Raw genomic sequence first — 15483 nt, forward strand, 5'->3', positions numbered from 1 at the left:
CGTGGTCTATGATTGTGAGGCCGTTGGAAATACTGCTAAATTCTCTAAAATGATGTTGGAGGTGGCTTATGGTTGAGAAATTAACATTAAATCCTCTGGCAACAGCTCTGGTGGACATTCCTGTAGTCAGCATGCCAATTGCACGCTCCCTCAAAACTTGAGAAATCTGTGACATTGTGTTGTGTGACAAAACAGCACATTTTAGAGAGGCCTTTTATAGTCCCCAGCACAATTTTATTTATTTCACCTTTATTTAACCAGGTAAGCAAGTTGAGAACAAGTTCTCATTTACAATTGCGACCTGGCCAAGATAAAGCAAAGCAGTTCGACACATACAACGACACAGAGTTACACATGGAGTAAAACAAACATACAGTCAATAATACAGTAAAAAAAAACAAGTCTATATACAATGTGAGCGAATTAGGTGAGAAGGGAGGTAAAGGCAAAAAAGGCCATGGTGGCAAAGTAAATACAATATAGCAAGTAAAACACTGGAATGGTAGTATTGCAATGGAAGAATGTGCAAAGTAGAAATAAAAATAATGGGGTGCAAAGGAGCAAAATAAATAAATAAATTAAATACAGTTAGGAAAGAGGTAGTTGTTTGGGCTAAATTATAGGTGGGCTATGTACAGGTGCAGTAATCTGTAAGATGCTCTGACAGTTGGTGTTTAAAGCTAGTGAGGGAGATAAGTGTTTCCAATTTAAGAGATTTTTGTAGTTCGTTCCAGTCATTGGCAGCAGAGAACTGGAAGGAGAGGCGGCCAAAGAAAGAATTGGTTTTGGGGGTGACTAGAGATATACCTGCTGGAGCGTGTGCTACAGGTGGGAGATGCTATGGTGACCAGCGAGCTGAGATAAGGGGGACTTTACCTAGCAGGGTCTTGTAGATGACATGGAGCCAGTGGGTTTGGCGACTAGTATGAAGCAGGCCAGCCAACGAGAGCGTACAGGTCGCAATGGTGGGTAGTATATGGGGCTTTGGTGACAAAACGGATAGCACTGTGATAGACTGCATCCAATTTGTTGAGTAGGGGTATTGGAGGCTATTTTGTAAAATGACATCGCCAAAGTCGAGGATTGGTAGGATGGTCAATTTTACAAGGGTATGTTTGCATGAGTGAAGGATGCTTTGTTGCAAATAGGAAGCCAATTCTAGATTTAACTTTGGATTGGAGATGTTTGATATGGGTCTGGAAGGAGAGTTTACAGTCTAACCAGACACCTAAGTATTTGTAGTTGTCCACGTATTCTAAGTCAGAGCCGTCCAGAGTAGTGATGTTGGACAGGCGGGTAGGTGCAGGTAGCATCGGTTGAAGAGCATGCATTTAGTTTTACTTGTATTTAAGAGCAATTGGAGGCCACGGAAGGAGAGTTGTATGGCATTGAAGCTTGCCTGGAGGGTTGTTAACACAGTGTCAAAGAAGGGCCGGAAGTATGCAGAATGGTGTCGTCTGCGAGAGGTGGATCAGAGACTCACCAGCAGCAAGAGCAACATCATTGATGTATACAGAGAAGAGAGTCGGTCCAAGAATTGAACCCTGTGGCACCCCCATAGAGACTGCCAGAGGTCCGGACAGCAGACCCTCCGATTTGACACACTGAACTCTATCAGAGAAGTAGTTGGTGAACCAGGCGAGGCAATCATTTGAGAAACCAAGGCTGTCGAGTCTGCCGATAAGGATGTGGTGGTTGACAGAGTCGAAAGCCTTGGCCAGATCAATGAATACGGCTGCACAGTAATGTTTCTTATCGATGGCGGTTAAGATATCGTTTAGGACCTTGAGCGTGGCTGAGGTGCACCCATGACCAGCTCTGAAACCAGATTGCATAGCAGAGAAGGTATGGTGAGATTCTGGTCGGTAATCTGTTTGTTGACTTGGCTTTCAAGACCTTAGAAAGGCATGGTAGGATAGATATAGGTCTGTAGCAGTTTGGGTCAAGAGTGTCCCCCTTTGAAGGGGGATGACCGCAGCTGCTTTCCAATCTTTGGGAATCTCAGATGACAAGAAAGAGAGGTTGAACAGGCTAGTAATAGGGGTGGCAACAATTTCGGCAGATAATTTTAGAAAGAAAGGGTCCAGATTGTCTAGCCCGGCTGATTTGTAGGGGTCCAGATTTTCAGCTCTTTCAGAACTTCAGCTGAATGGATTTGGGAGAAGGAGAAATGGGGAAGGCTTGGGCGAGTTGCTGTTGGGGGTGCAGTGCTGTTGACCGGGGTAGGAGTTGCCAGGTGGAAAGCATGGCCAGCCGTAGAAAAATGCTTATTGAAATTCTCAATTATGGTGGATTTATCAGTGGTGACAGTGTTTCCTATCTTCAGTGCAGTGGGCAGCTGGGAGGAGGTGTTCTTATTCTCCATGGACTTTACAGTGTCCCAGAACTTTTTAGAGTTAGTGTTGCAGGAAGCAAATTTCTGCTTGAAAAAGCTAGCCTTGGCTTTTCTAACTGCCTGTGTATAACGGTTTCTAGCTTCCCTGAACAGCTGCATATCACGGGGCTGTTCGATGCTAATGCAGAACGCCATAGGATGTTTTTGTGTTGGTTAAGGGCAGTCAGGTCTGGGGAGAACCAAGGGCTATATCTGTTCCTGGTTCTAATTTTCTTGAATGGGGCATGTTTATTTAAGATTGTTAGGAAGGCATTTTTAAAAATATCCAGGCATCCTCTACTGACGGGATGAGATCAATATCCTTCCAGGACACCCCCGGCCAGGTCGATTAGAAAGGCCTGCTCGCTGAAGTGTTTCAGGGAGCGTTTTACAGTGATGAGTGGAGGTCGTTTGACCGCTGACCCATTACGGATGCAGGCAATGAGGCAGTGATCGCTGAGATCTTGGTTGAAGACAGCAGAGGTGTATTTAGAGGGAAGTTGGTTAGGATGATATCTATGAGGGTGCCCGTGTTTAAGGCTTTGGGGGTACCTGGTAGGTTCATTGATAATTTGTGTGAGATTGAGGGCATCAAGTTTAGATTGTAGGATGGCTGGGGTGTTAAGCATGTTCCAGTTTAGGTCGCCTAGCAGCACGAGCTCTGAAGATAGATGGGGGCAATCAGTTCACATATGGTGTCCAGAGCACAGCTGGGAGCAGAGGGTGGTCTATAGCAGGCGGCAACGGTGAGAGACTTGTTTTTAGAGAGTGGATTTTTAAAAGTAGAAGTTCAAATTGTTTGGGTACAGACCTGGATAGTAGGACAGAACTCTGCAGGCTATCTTTGCAGTAGATTGCAACACCGCCCCCTTTAGCAGTTCTATCTTGTCTGAAAATGTTGTAGTTTGGAATTAAAATTTCTGAATTTTTGGTGGTCTTCCTAAGCCAGGATTCAGACACAGCTAGAACATCCGGGTTGGCAGAGTGTGCTAAAGCAGTGAAAAGAACAAACTTAGGGAGGAGGCTTCTAATGTTAACATGCATGAAACCAAGGCTATTACGGTTACAGAAGTCATCAAAAGAGCGCCTGGGGAATAGGAGTGGAGCTAGGCACTGCAGGGCCTGGATTCACCTCTACATCGCCAGAGGAACATAGGAGGAGAAGAATAAGGGTACGGCTAAAAGCAATAAGAATTGGTCGTCTAGAACGTCTGGAACAGAGAGTAAAAGGAGGTTTCTGGGGGCGATAAAATAGCATCAAGGTATAATGTACAGACAAAGGTATGGTAGGATGTGAGTACAGTGGAGGTAAACCTAGGTATTGAGTGATGAAGAGAGAGATATTGTCTCTAGAAACATTGAAACCAGGAGATGTCATTGCATGTGTGGGTGGTGGAAATAATAAGTTGGATAAGGTATAGTGAGCAGGACTAGAGGCTCTGTAGTGAAATAAGCCAATAAACACTAACCAGAACAGCAATGGACAAGACATATTGACATTAAGGAGAGGCATCCTTAGTCGAGTGATCAAAAGGGTCCAGGGAGTGGAGAGGTTGGTTTGGGGGTCACGGCGATTTAGACAGCTAGCCAGGACATCGGTAGCAAGCTAGCATAGGATGGAGGTCTGTTGTTAGCCACCTCTTGCGTTCCGTCAGTAGATTAGTGGAGTTCCGTGTTGTAGAGGGGATTAGTCCAAATCACACAACAACAAAAAATAAAAACAATAGATATAGTTATAGAGGCCCAAGAAGAAACATGTTAATAATAAAAATAAATAAATTGTCCGATTGTCTATTCTGAGAGCATCCGGTAAGACAGCTAACGGTTAGCAGGCCGCAGATGGGCATTCAGGTAACGTCGCGACGGAGGAGCCAGCCGGATCTCCTTCGGGTAGATAACGCGGCAGTCCAGTTGTGAGGGCCGGAGGGGCTCCGTGTAGGCAGTAAAACGGGTCCGGATAGGTGACTGCAGCCCAGGAGTGATTGACGGAGCTCAGGAGTGGTTGACGAGCTCGCTAGCTCGGGTAATTGATGTTTGCTCGAATCGACGAAAGCAGATAGACACACGGATAGCAGCCAGCTAGCTGTGAGATCCGGGAGTGAATGTCCAGAGAGCAGTTGAAATCCAGGGACATGGAGAGAAAAAAAAATCGGTCCGGTATGTTCCGTTCCGAGCCGCTGCGCCGTACAAAACTGGCGATAGATTTTCGAGTTAAAGGATAGCTAATGACCACAAACCGTGGTTAGCTGAATACGAACGAGTTGCCAGTAAAGAAGCTAACTAGCTTCTGGCTAGCTTCTTGGAGGATTGCAGATTTGATTGCAGATTTGAGGTAAATAATACGTATTTATACATATCAATTGGTGAGGCAGGTTGCAGGAGAGTGTATTGAAGATGAGTTGATGGAAAATAAAAATAAAATGTATGTGAAAAAAAAGTTGTAAATATATATATATACACGACACGACAAGACGAGGACAAAAGACGTCTGAACTGCTATGCCATCTTGGAAACATACACAAGGAGCACCTGTGTAATGATCATGCTGTTTAATCAGATTATTTATATGCCACACCTGTCAGGTGGATGGATCATCTTGGCAAAGGCAAAATGCTCACTAACAGGGATGTACACAAATTTGTGCACAACATTTGAGAGAAATAAGCTTTTTGTGCAAATGGAACATTTCTGGGATATTTTATTTTAGCTCATGAAAAATGGGACCAACACTTTACATGTTGCGTTGATATTTTTGTTCAGTGTAGTATGTATGGTACAGTAAAATACAACAGTCGGATATTACAAAGGCTCAACAAGACCTGTGTGGAGTGGATGAAACTGCTGCAGGTGCTTCTGAGACACCCACCCTCCCTGCCATCCGAAACGATATCTCTACCATCAGACAACACAGGCTACACAAGAGCACCTGATGATGAAGATGACTTATCCTTCCCCCAGTGTACACTACCCTATATCTAAGGCCCTCACGGCTATGTTTCCACACTCAATGTTCCTATCTCATCATCATCATCATCATCATCAGGGCTCAAGAGCGGGTTGCTTCAGTTCGTTTGAATAGAATTAAAAGCTGCTTTTTTCAACAGTCAAAGCGGTCTTTGTGGTGGTTGACATTGCCTTTGCCCAGTTTGGAATTAGAACTTACGACATCAGACCACACAGAACGTGACAATCGCAGTATAAACAAACACACCTGACCACCCCCACCCCCACTTCTGTGATTTGTTAAATGTAATATCAAAATGTAGATTTCTGCCAAAATAGGCATACCCCGATGTCATTATTTATCATGAGAGGGCCATAAACATTACCTAGTAATGCTTACACTACCAGAAAGATGAAAATATACATTTTCTATACAAAGGTGTAGTTACATTTGAGGACACAAGCTGAAGTACACAGTACAAATTATATTCCACTGAGTCGTGGCTGAACGACAACACGGATATTATAGAGTTGTCGGGATTTTCCATGCACCGGCATAACAGAGTCTGGTAAGACTAGGGGTGGGGGTGTGTGTCTATTTGTCAATAACAACTGGTGTGTGATGTCTAATATTAAAGATGTCTCGAGGTATTGCTCGCCTGAGGTAGAGTACCTTAAGATAAGCTGTAGACCACACTATCTACCAAGAGAGTTCTCATCTGCATACCACAGACCGATGCTGGCACTAAGACTCCCCTCAACCAACTCAAAAAGGCCATAAGCAAACAAGAAAATGCTCATCCAGAAATTGCGCGCCTAGTGGCCGGGCACTTTAATGCAGGCAAACTTACCTAATTTCTACAAGCACGTAACATGTGCAACCAGAGTAAAAATTTAAAAAACTCTAGACCACCTTAACTCCACACAGAGATGCATACAAAGCTCTCCCCCACTCTCCATTTGCTAAATCTGACAATAATTATATCCTCATGATTCCTGCTTACAAGCAAAAACTAAAGCAGGAAGTATCAGTGACTCGCTCAATATGGAAGTGGTCAGATGACGCGGATGCTACACTACAGGACTGTTTTGCTAGCACAGACTGGAATATGTACCGGGATTCATCCGATGGCATTGAGGAGTATAGCACCTCAGTCACCGGCTTCATCAATAAGTGCATCGACGCCGTCGTCCCCACAGTGACCGTACGTACATATCCCAACCAGAAGCCATCGATTACAGGCAACATCCGTATTGAGCTAAAGGCTAGAGCTACCGCTTTCAAGGAAGGGACACTAATCCGGACTCTTATACGAAATCCCGCTATGCCCTCAGACGAACCATAAAAACAAGCAAAGCGTCAATACAGGATTAAGATTGAATCATACTACACCGGCTCTGACGCTCGTCGGATGAGGCAGGGCTTGAAAACTATTACGGACTACAAAGGGAATCCCAGACGCGAGATGCCCAGTGATGCGAACCTATCAGACGAGCTAAATGCCGTTTATGCTCGCTTCGAGGCAAGCAACACTGATGCATGAGAGCACCAGCTGTTCTGGACGACAGTGTGATAACGCTCTCGGTAGCCAATGTGAGCAAGACCTCAACATTCACAAAGCCACGTCGATAGCCATGAAGTGCTTTGAAAGGCTGGTCATGGCTCACATCCACAGCATTCTCCCGGATGCGCTAGACCCACTCCAATTCGCATACCACCCCAACAGATCCACAGATGATGCAATCTCAATCGCACTCCACACTGCCCTTTCCCACCTGGACAAAAGGAACACCTATGTGAGAATGCTGTTCATTGACTACAGCTCAGCGTTCAACACCATAGTGCCCATGAAGCTCATCACTAAGCTATGGACCCTGGGACTAAACACCTCCCTCTGCAACTGGATCCTGGACTTCCTGACGGACCGTCTCCAGGTGGTGAGGGTAGGCAACAACACGTCTGCCACTCTGATCCTCAACACTTGGGCCCCTCAGGGGTGTGTACTTAGTCCCCTCCTGTACTCCTTGTTCACCAACAACTGCGAGGCCAAACACGACTCCAACACCATCATTAAGTTTGCTGACAACACAACAGTGGTAGGCCTGATCACCGACAACAATGAGACAGCCTATAGGGAGGAGGTCAGAGATCTGGCAGTGTGGTGCCAGGACAACAACCTCTCCCACAATGTGATCGTGGACTACAGGAAAAGCCGGCCGAACAGGCCCCCATTAACATCGATGGGGCTGTAGTGGAGCGGGTCGAGAGTTGCAAGTTCCTAGGTGTCCACATCACCAACAAACTATCATGGTCCAAACACACCAAGACAGTCGAAGACAACAACACATTTTTCCCCTCAGGAGACTGAAAATATTTGGCATGGGTCCCCAGATTCTCAAAAAGTTCTACAGCTGCACCATCAAGAGCATCCTGACCGGTTGCATCACCGCCTGGTATGGCAACTGCTCGGCATCTGACCGTTAGGCGCTACAGAGGTAGCGGCAAGCTTCCTGCGATCCAGGACCTATATAATAAGGCAGTGTCAGAGGAAAGTCAAAAAAATTGTCAGAGACTCCAATCACCCAAGTCATAGATTTCTTTCTCTGCTACCACATGGCAACCGGTACCAGAGAGCCAAGTCTAGGACCAAAAGGCTCCTTAACAGCTTCTATCCCCAAGCCTTAAGACTGCTGAACAATTCATCAAATGGCCACCGGACTATTTACATTGACCCCCCCCCTCCATTAGTTTTGTATACTGCTGCTACTCGCTGTTTATTATCTATGCATCGTAACTTCACCCCTACCTACATGTACAAATTACCTCGACTAACCTGTACCCCCACACATTGATTCGGTCTTATTTTTTACTGCTCCTCTTTAATTACTTGTTACTTTTATCCATATTTTTTAAAACTGCACTGTCGTTTAGGGGCTCGTAAGTAAGCATTTCACTGTAAGGTGATACACTTGTTGTATTTGGTGCATCTGACATATTATATTTGATTTGATTTGATATGCCATATTGTAAGCGGAGCTGCGAGGTTCACAGCCAGGGAAGTTTGATCCTTTGTCTGGATAGGCGACAAAATGTGATGTGTCGCTCTCTATGCAAATGAGGTGTTATATTTCCCATACTGCATGTCAGATAATAGGTGAGGATGGCATGTGAAGCGGGACAACCAGAGCCGTCACGGAGTCCACAATAATTGATGTTGCGCCATTCACAGAGCACTCGGGAAAACACAAAAATGTTGGTCGGAACCAGTCCAGAACCGCTCAAAGTCACCTACATAGGTGATTTAATTTTAAGGCTTTAAGATTAAATTATTTCCAAAAGATTTTATTATTGGCAGAGATCCTAAACCATGAGTGAGAAATTGAAAAGAGTATGCAAACATTAGCTTTACATACTGCATGAAAACTGTATCTTTAAATTAACAAAAATAGGGTCCTGCTTTAAAACTGTCTGCCTCTGCCTAGGTGTAGCCCATGTTATTTATGACAGTCCCTAACTCTTTATATTAATTGTATGGGTTGGGAGTCTCAATATCTTTTACTGTCGCTCTCATCTCACAATTTTTTCCTACTTTGCTCATAATCTACAACTGCTACAATCATCATCGTTGCCTCATCTCTATAGAGGGACATTTGACTGGTACATTGAGGTAGAAACTGGACTGATAATTACGTGCACTCACTGTTTTTTATTGGCTACCCAGTTTCTTATTTGTTTTGATTAGGGATGCATGATATATCGGTGAGCATATCGGAATCAGCTATTATTAGCTAAAAATGCCAACATCGGTATCGGCCAATGTCTAGTTTAACGCCGATGTGTAAAAGCGATGTCAAAGCTGACGTGCATACCTATAACGTAATGCTGACATAATGACGCCACGTAAAATGTTGCGCTACACGTGCAACACAGCATTCCTAAACTAGCCCACAATGTCTGCTGTGGATCGAGTACACACTACCAAGTGTGCTATTTTTCAGATGTTGCCCTACCGGAGTTACACAGTAATAGTGTCACTGCTATTAGCTTCACGACATACATACTATGGAACGCCGTTTGGGTCTTTGCATGTCAAAAAAGATACAGTAGCACTGTCAAATCTGTACAAAATGTTTGCAAACACCGGCCACGAACAATGTGTTTTCAATACCGCATTGGTAATAAAGCATAATTTGTTCAACCGCAACTTCTGGTGTAACTAGCTTTAGCTTGGTACCTAGCTAGCACCAATACAACCAGCCTGAAAACAATGACCAGGAGAAACTACAGTCATTTTCATTCATCTTAGCAAAGATTTAGGAATCCTTGTGAGTAAGTATTAGCTAGGTTGCCACTTGTTGTTTGCCCATTGAAATTGAACTTCAGTTGATGAAAATAAACAGCTAGCCAGCTACTTAAACCTGTTGCCCAAAGCTAACGTTATAAGCAGCCAGCTAGCTTCATCTGGCTAGTGAGGCCTGACCAGACCAGGTTATGTGTTGTGAAACTAGCCACAATAAGGATTAGGCACAATAGTGGAATTTGCGGTTTGCCTTCAAAATAAAAGGTGTCATTGACAGTGATGCAAATGAATACAAATAGTAGAATTATGCCATACCTTTATTTTGAAGGCTAATCCTTATTGTGGCTAGCTTCACATAGATAGTTCTTATTTGATTCATGGTGGTCGGACCTATCTTATATATTAGGCTTATTTTAATTGATGACACCTCGCTAGGTAGCTAACTATAGCTACTGAAACAGATTGTTGTTTCGCTATGTTTTAGGGGAAGAACATTGTTTGCATCCATGAGCTTTTATGACAAGCACTGTAGGTGCTCGAGACAACTTTACCAGCATCATAGCATACGTATCGATGAATCGTTATGACATATGAAATACGAGTTATAGTGTAATCCTCTATGTGTAATAACTACGTAAAAAAATGATGAACGCATTAAATTATTATGTGACATGCAGTCATATTCAGGTCCTGATTGGTCAACAAGCTTAATTAACACGTCAAATAGTGTTATTTACATGTCAAATAGTATATTTTTGACACGCAAAGACCCAAACGGTGTTCCATAGCAAAGAACCAAATGGTGTTCCACAGAAATCCTGGTTGAGAATGAAACGACTGAACAAATGAACAATGAAACAGCACAGCAAGTAAGTGAAAAAAATAGGTTTTGATTATGTTTTACTGATAATGGGGACATACGTAAATGCCAACAAAATAACTTTTTGGTCAGTGTGGTGTGTAACCTTTATTTAACTAGGCAAGTCAGTTAAGAAGAAATTCTTTTTTACAATGATGGCCTACCCCGGATGACGCTGGGCCAATTGTGGACCACCCTATGGGACTCGCATTCACGGCCGGATGTGATACAGCCTGGATTCGAACCAGGGACTGTAGTGACACCTCTTGCACTGAGATGCAGCGCCTTAGACCGCTGCGTCCATGTGTGTGTGTTAACTATTTAACTGTACTAGAACTCTTAAAGGCTGCTAAACATTTTAACATCGGTTTTCGGTATAGTTTTGGGGGGGGCAAGAAAAATATTGAATATCGGTATCAGCCAAAAATGTCATATTGGTGCATCACTAGTTTTGATCACTGTATTGGACAAAATGGTGTTCTTGTGAATGAATGGTCATTGCGGTTGTGATACTCGGTTGTTGTGCATTGATTGGAAAAAAGTTTATATATTTCCACAAACTTTCAAACGTACAGTGCCTTGCGAAAGTATTCGGCCCCCTTGAACTTTGCGACCTTTTGCCACATTTCAGGCTTCAAACATAAAGATATAAAACTGTATTTTTTTGTGAAGAATCAACAACAAGTGGGACACAATCATGAAGTGGAACGACATTTATTGGATATTTCAAACATTTTTAACAAATCAAAAACTGAAAAATTGGGCAAAATTATTCAGCCCCTTTACTTTCAGTGCAGCAAACTCTCTCCAGAAGTTCAGTGAGGATCTCTGAATGATCCAATGTTGACCTAAATGACTAATGATGATAACTTTTTTAACAAATCAAAAACTAAAAAATTGGGCGTGCAAAATTATTCAGCCCCCTTAAGTTAATACTTTGTAGCGCCACCTTTTGCTGCAATTACAGCTGTCAGTCGCTTGGGGTATGTCTCTATCAGTTTTGCACATCGAGAGACTGATTTTTTCCCCATTCCTCCATGCAAAACAGCTCGAGCTCAGTGAGGTTGGATGGAGAGCATTTGTGAACAGCCGTTTTCAGTTCTTTCCACAGATTGTCGATTGGATTCAGGTCTGGACTTTGACTTGGCCATTCTAACACCTGGATATGTTTATTTCTGAACCATTCCATTGTAGATTTTGCTTTATGTTTTAGATCATTGTCTTGTTGGAAGACAAATCTCCGTCCCAGTCTCAGGTCTTTTGCAGACTCCATCAGGTTTTCTTCCAGAATGGTCCTGTATTTGGCTCCATCCATCTTCCCATCAATTTTAACCATCTTCCCTGTCCCTGCTGAAGAAAAGCAGGCCCAAACCATGATGCTGCCACCACCATGTTTGACAGTGGGGATGGTGTGTTCAGGGTGATGAGCTGTGTTGCTTTTACGCCAAACATAACATTTTGCATTGTTGCCAAAAGGTTCAATTTTGGTTTCATCTGACCAGAGCACCTTCTTCCACATGTTTGGTGTGTCTCCCAGGTGGCTTGTGGCAAACTTTAAACAACACTTTTTATGGATATCTTTAAGAAACGGCTTTCTTCTTGCCACTCTTCCATAAAGGCCAGATTTGTGCAATATACGACAGATTGTTGTCCTATGGACAGAGTCTCCCACCTCAGCTGTAGATCTCTGCAGTTCATCCAGAGTGATCATGGGCCTCTTGGCTGCATCTCTGATCAGTCTTCTCCTTGTATGAGCTGAAAGTTTAGAGGGACGGCCAGGTCTTGGTAGATTTGCAGTGGTCTGATACTCCTTCCATTTCAATATTATCGCTTGCACAGTGCTTCTTGGGATGTTTAAAGCTTGGGAAATCTTTTTGTATCCAAATCCGGCTTTAAACTTCCTCACAACAGTATCTCGGACCTGCCTGGTGTGTTCCTTGTTCTTCATGATGCTCTCTGCGCTTTTAACGGACCTCTGAGACTATCACAGTGCAGGTGCATTTATACGGAGACTTGATTACACACAGGTGGATTGTATTTATCATCATTAGTCATTTAGGTCAACATTGGATCATTCAGAGATCCTCACTGAACTTCTGGAGAGAGTTTGCTGCACTGAAAGTAAAGGGGCTGAATCATTTTGCCCAATTTTTCAGTTTTTGATTTGTTAAAAAAGTTTGAAATATCCAATAAATGTCGTTCCACTTCATGATTGTGTCCCACTTGTTGTTGATTCTTCACAAAAAAATACAGTTTTATATCTTTATGTTTGAAGCCTGAAATGTGGCAAAAGGTCGCAAAGTTCAAGGGGGCCGAATACTTTCGCAAGGCACTGTATATCACGGAGTCCTTGCAGTACCCTTCCTTGATATTGAATGTTTTTCCTTGTCTTATTCGATGACATTGCTTTAGATACCAGTCTCCTTTTCAAACCTAAATACACTGTATGCACATCGAACATAGTAACTCTAAAGTAGTTCTTACAGTGTGTTACACAGAGTTGAAAAGGATAAAAGGCAGGTCCACACTAGTCAAGGTTCCTATCGAGCCTTCAAAACCCCAGCAGGCTTTTGTGATTGGCATTCAAGTTCTCCGTCTCCCCTCCTCTCTCTTTGCATGAAGCAGAGCTACAGTATGCTAACAAAGATATCAAAGCCTAGCCAAATGCTTGGCCGAGGAGTCGGAGACTCCTCAACACACTAACGCCATTACAAAAGAACGCTCCCAAGTGCTGGTCAGAAACTCTGCTTTCAACAAGTAGCCTACGTAGATAAGTGCGCAAAGATTTGAGTACAGAAGCAAAAGGAATGCGTGGAATTCTTGAAGACAATGATTTGTGAGAAATCTTACAGCTCATGTCTTAACCCTGTTGGCAAATGCCCTGTTCTGACCTCCATATATCGTGGATCTCAAAGCTAATCAGAGAACACTTCCACCCACTATGCTACAGGATGCATAGGGAACTAAAAAAATTATAACCTGTACACACAAACAAAATGTAGGCTGCAGACCGTCAGACCTAAAAACAGAAACAAGAAAACGTTTTTGCTGAGAGCAGAGAGGTTACTATCAATAGACCCTGTGAATGGGACTTGAACTGCTGAGGAGGAGCGGGGAAATGTTAGTTCACACGCTTTGGGATTGGATTAGGGGTGTTGCGCTGCAGGAGTGCAGTGGAGTGAGCCTCCCGCAACTTCTTAGAATGCAATGATGCTTGTTTAATAAAGTTTAGATCAAAGCTGAATCAATGTCTCGCAACATCATTTAATGATTGTTATTCTACATAACAAACCGAATATAATAGCATGTTATAACATTACTGTTAGACCAAAATTTAATCTTGTACATTTTAGAATGAATTAACCATTTTTTTTCTCATGCGCCAAATCTCAAAAGTACGCGCCACTAGGCAAAATATGTGGAGAATACAGTAGGTTACTTACATCATTCATGAAGATCAAAATCCATATCATCATGAAACTGATTGAGATCAAATGGTTGGCATGTAGGTGCAGCTTGGAAGGATTATCATTCACGAATTACAGTGATGGTGTTTGAGAGCATTAAAAATGAAAACGTTTATTTGAGCCAATATGTTTAGGCATCGGCAGACATTGCATTTGGAGGATGCGTTTTGATGATGTCATAAGAAATAAAAAGAGCTCCGGCGCCCAAAAAAACCCATCCAGTAGTATGGCGCTATTTTCTTGGGGGGCAAGAGCTCTTTTTTTTATGACATCATCAAGTACGTCCCGACAAGTAGCCAATTGAAAACATTTGAATAAAATGCATCCTCCAAATGCAACATCTGCCTATGCCTAAACACATTGGCTCAAATAAACGTTTCAATTTTTAATACCCGAAAACAACAAAGGCCTACCTAGGTACCAGTAGGGAGTCAATATGCCGGGCGTATGAGGTAATTGAGGTAGATAACTACATATAACCAGGCGGCAGGTAGCCTAGTGGTTAGAGCGTTGGGCCAGTAACCGAAAGGTTGCGCGATCGAATCCCCGAGCCGACAAGGTAAAAGTCTGTCCTTCTGCCCCTGAACAAGGCAGTTAACCCACTAGGCCGTCATTGAAAATAACTATTTGTTAACAGACTATCCTAGTTATTTTTTTTTTAAATAACTAGGAATAAAGTGACCTACAGTAGCAGCAGCGTATGTGATGAGAAAAAATGTTTGTTCAAAAAGGGTCAGTTCAGATAGGACTAACTATTTAGCAGTCTAATACAGTAGCTTGGGGATAGAAGCTGTTCAGGGTCCTGTTGGTTCCAGACTTGCCGTGTGGTAGCAGAGAGAACAGTCTATGACTTGGGTGGCTGGAGTCTTTGACATTATTTTTGTCAGGGACAGGTTCCTGAAAGCAATGGCATGCCCTGGCGTGGGGACATGGGGGTAGAGGAGGGAGAAATGTGACGGCATGGCAGGAATCTGAGACTGGCCCACATGCCAGTCGGCACGTCTCGGCCACCCCTCTCCTCCACCCTCCTCCTCTATCCAACTGATTGAGATCAAATGGTTGGCATGCAGATGCAGCTTGGAAGAAACAGCATTCACAATTGAAAGTGACAGTGGCCTATTTTCATATTAGGGTACCTTTTGTATATAGCCAAGTTATTGTTACTCATTATGTACCTATTATTAGTTTTATTGTTGTTACTTTTCTATTATTTCTATTTATTTCTCTCTGCATTGTTGGGAAGCATTTCACCTGTTTTTTACAAAGCATGTGACAAATACAATTTGATTTACAATTTGATTTGACAAGTGACACACAACAGTGACAATCTCCTCGGCCAGAGGAATGCAGCTCACACAGAAAACAGACACCAAACCGATAAACAACGAAAGACATTTTGAAAAGATGCCACAAACTGATTCTCTAGTAACTGCCCATTAAACCTCGCCAAAGTCCCACAAAACCACAAAATGATCTAAATCAGAAAGAAAAAGTGTTCACTCCTTTCCTCGACATTCTTAATTCCAGTCCAGGTATAAA

The 15483-nt window shown here is 43.0% G+C and overlaps 1 protein-coding gene across 1 annotated transcript in view; it reads right to left on the reverse strand.

The window, feature by feature from the left end:
• LOC115103010 (laminin subunit alpha-3-like) overlaps positions 1-15483 on the reverse strand; it is a 125638-nt gene that overhangs the window by 78289 nt on the left and 31866 nt on the right.

The sequence above is a fragment of the Oncorhynchus nerka genome, linkage group LG20, assembly GCF_034236695.1.
Source record: "Oncorhynchus nerka isolate Pitt River linkage group LG20, Oner_Uvic_2.0, whole genome shotgun sequence".
In the NCBI taxonomy this organism is placed as follows: domain Eukaryota; kingdom Metazoa; phylum Chordata; class Actinopteri; order Salmoniformes; family Salmonidae; genus Oncorhynchus; species Oncorhynchus nerka.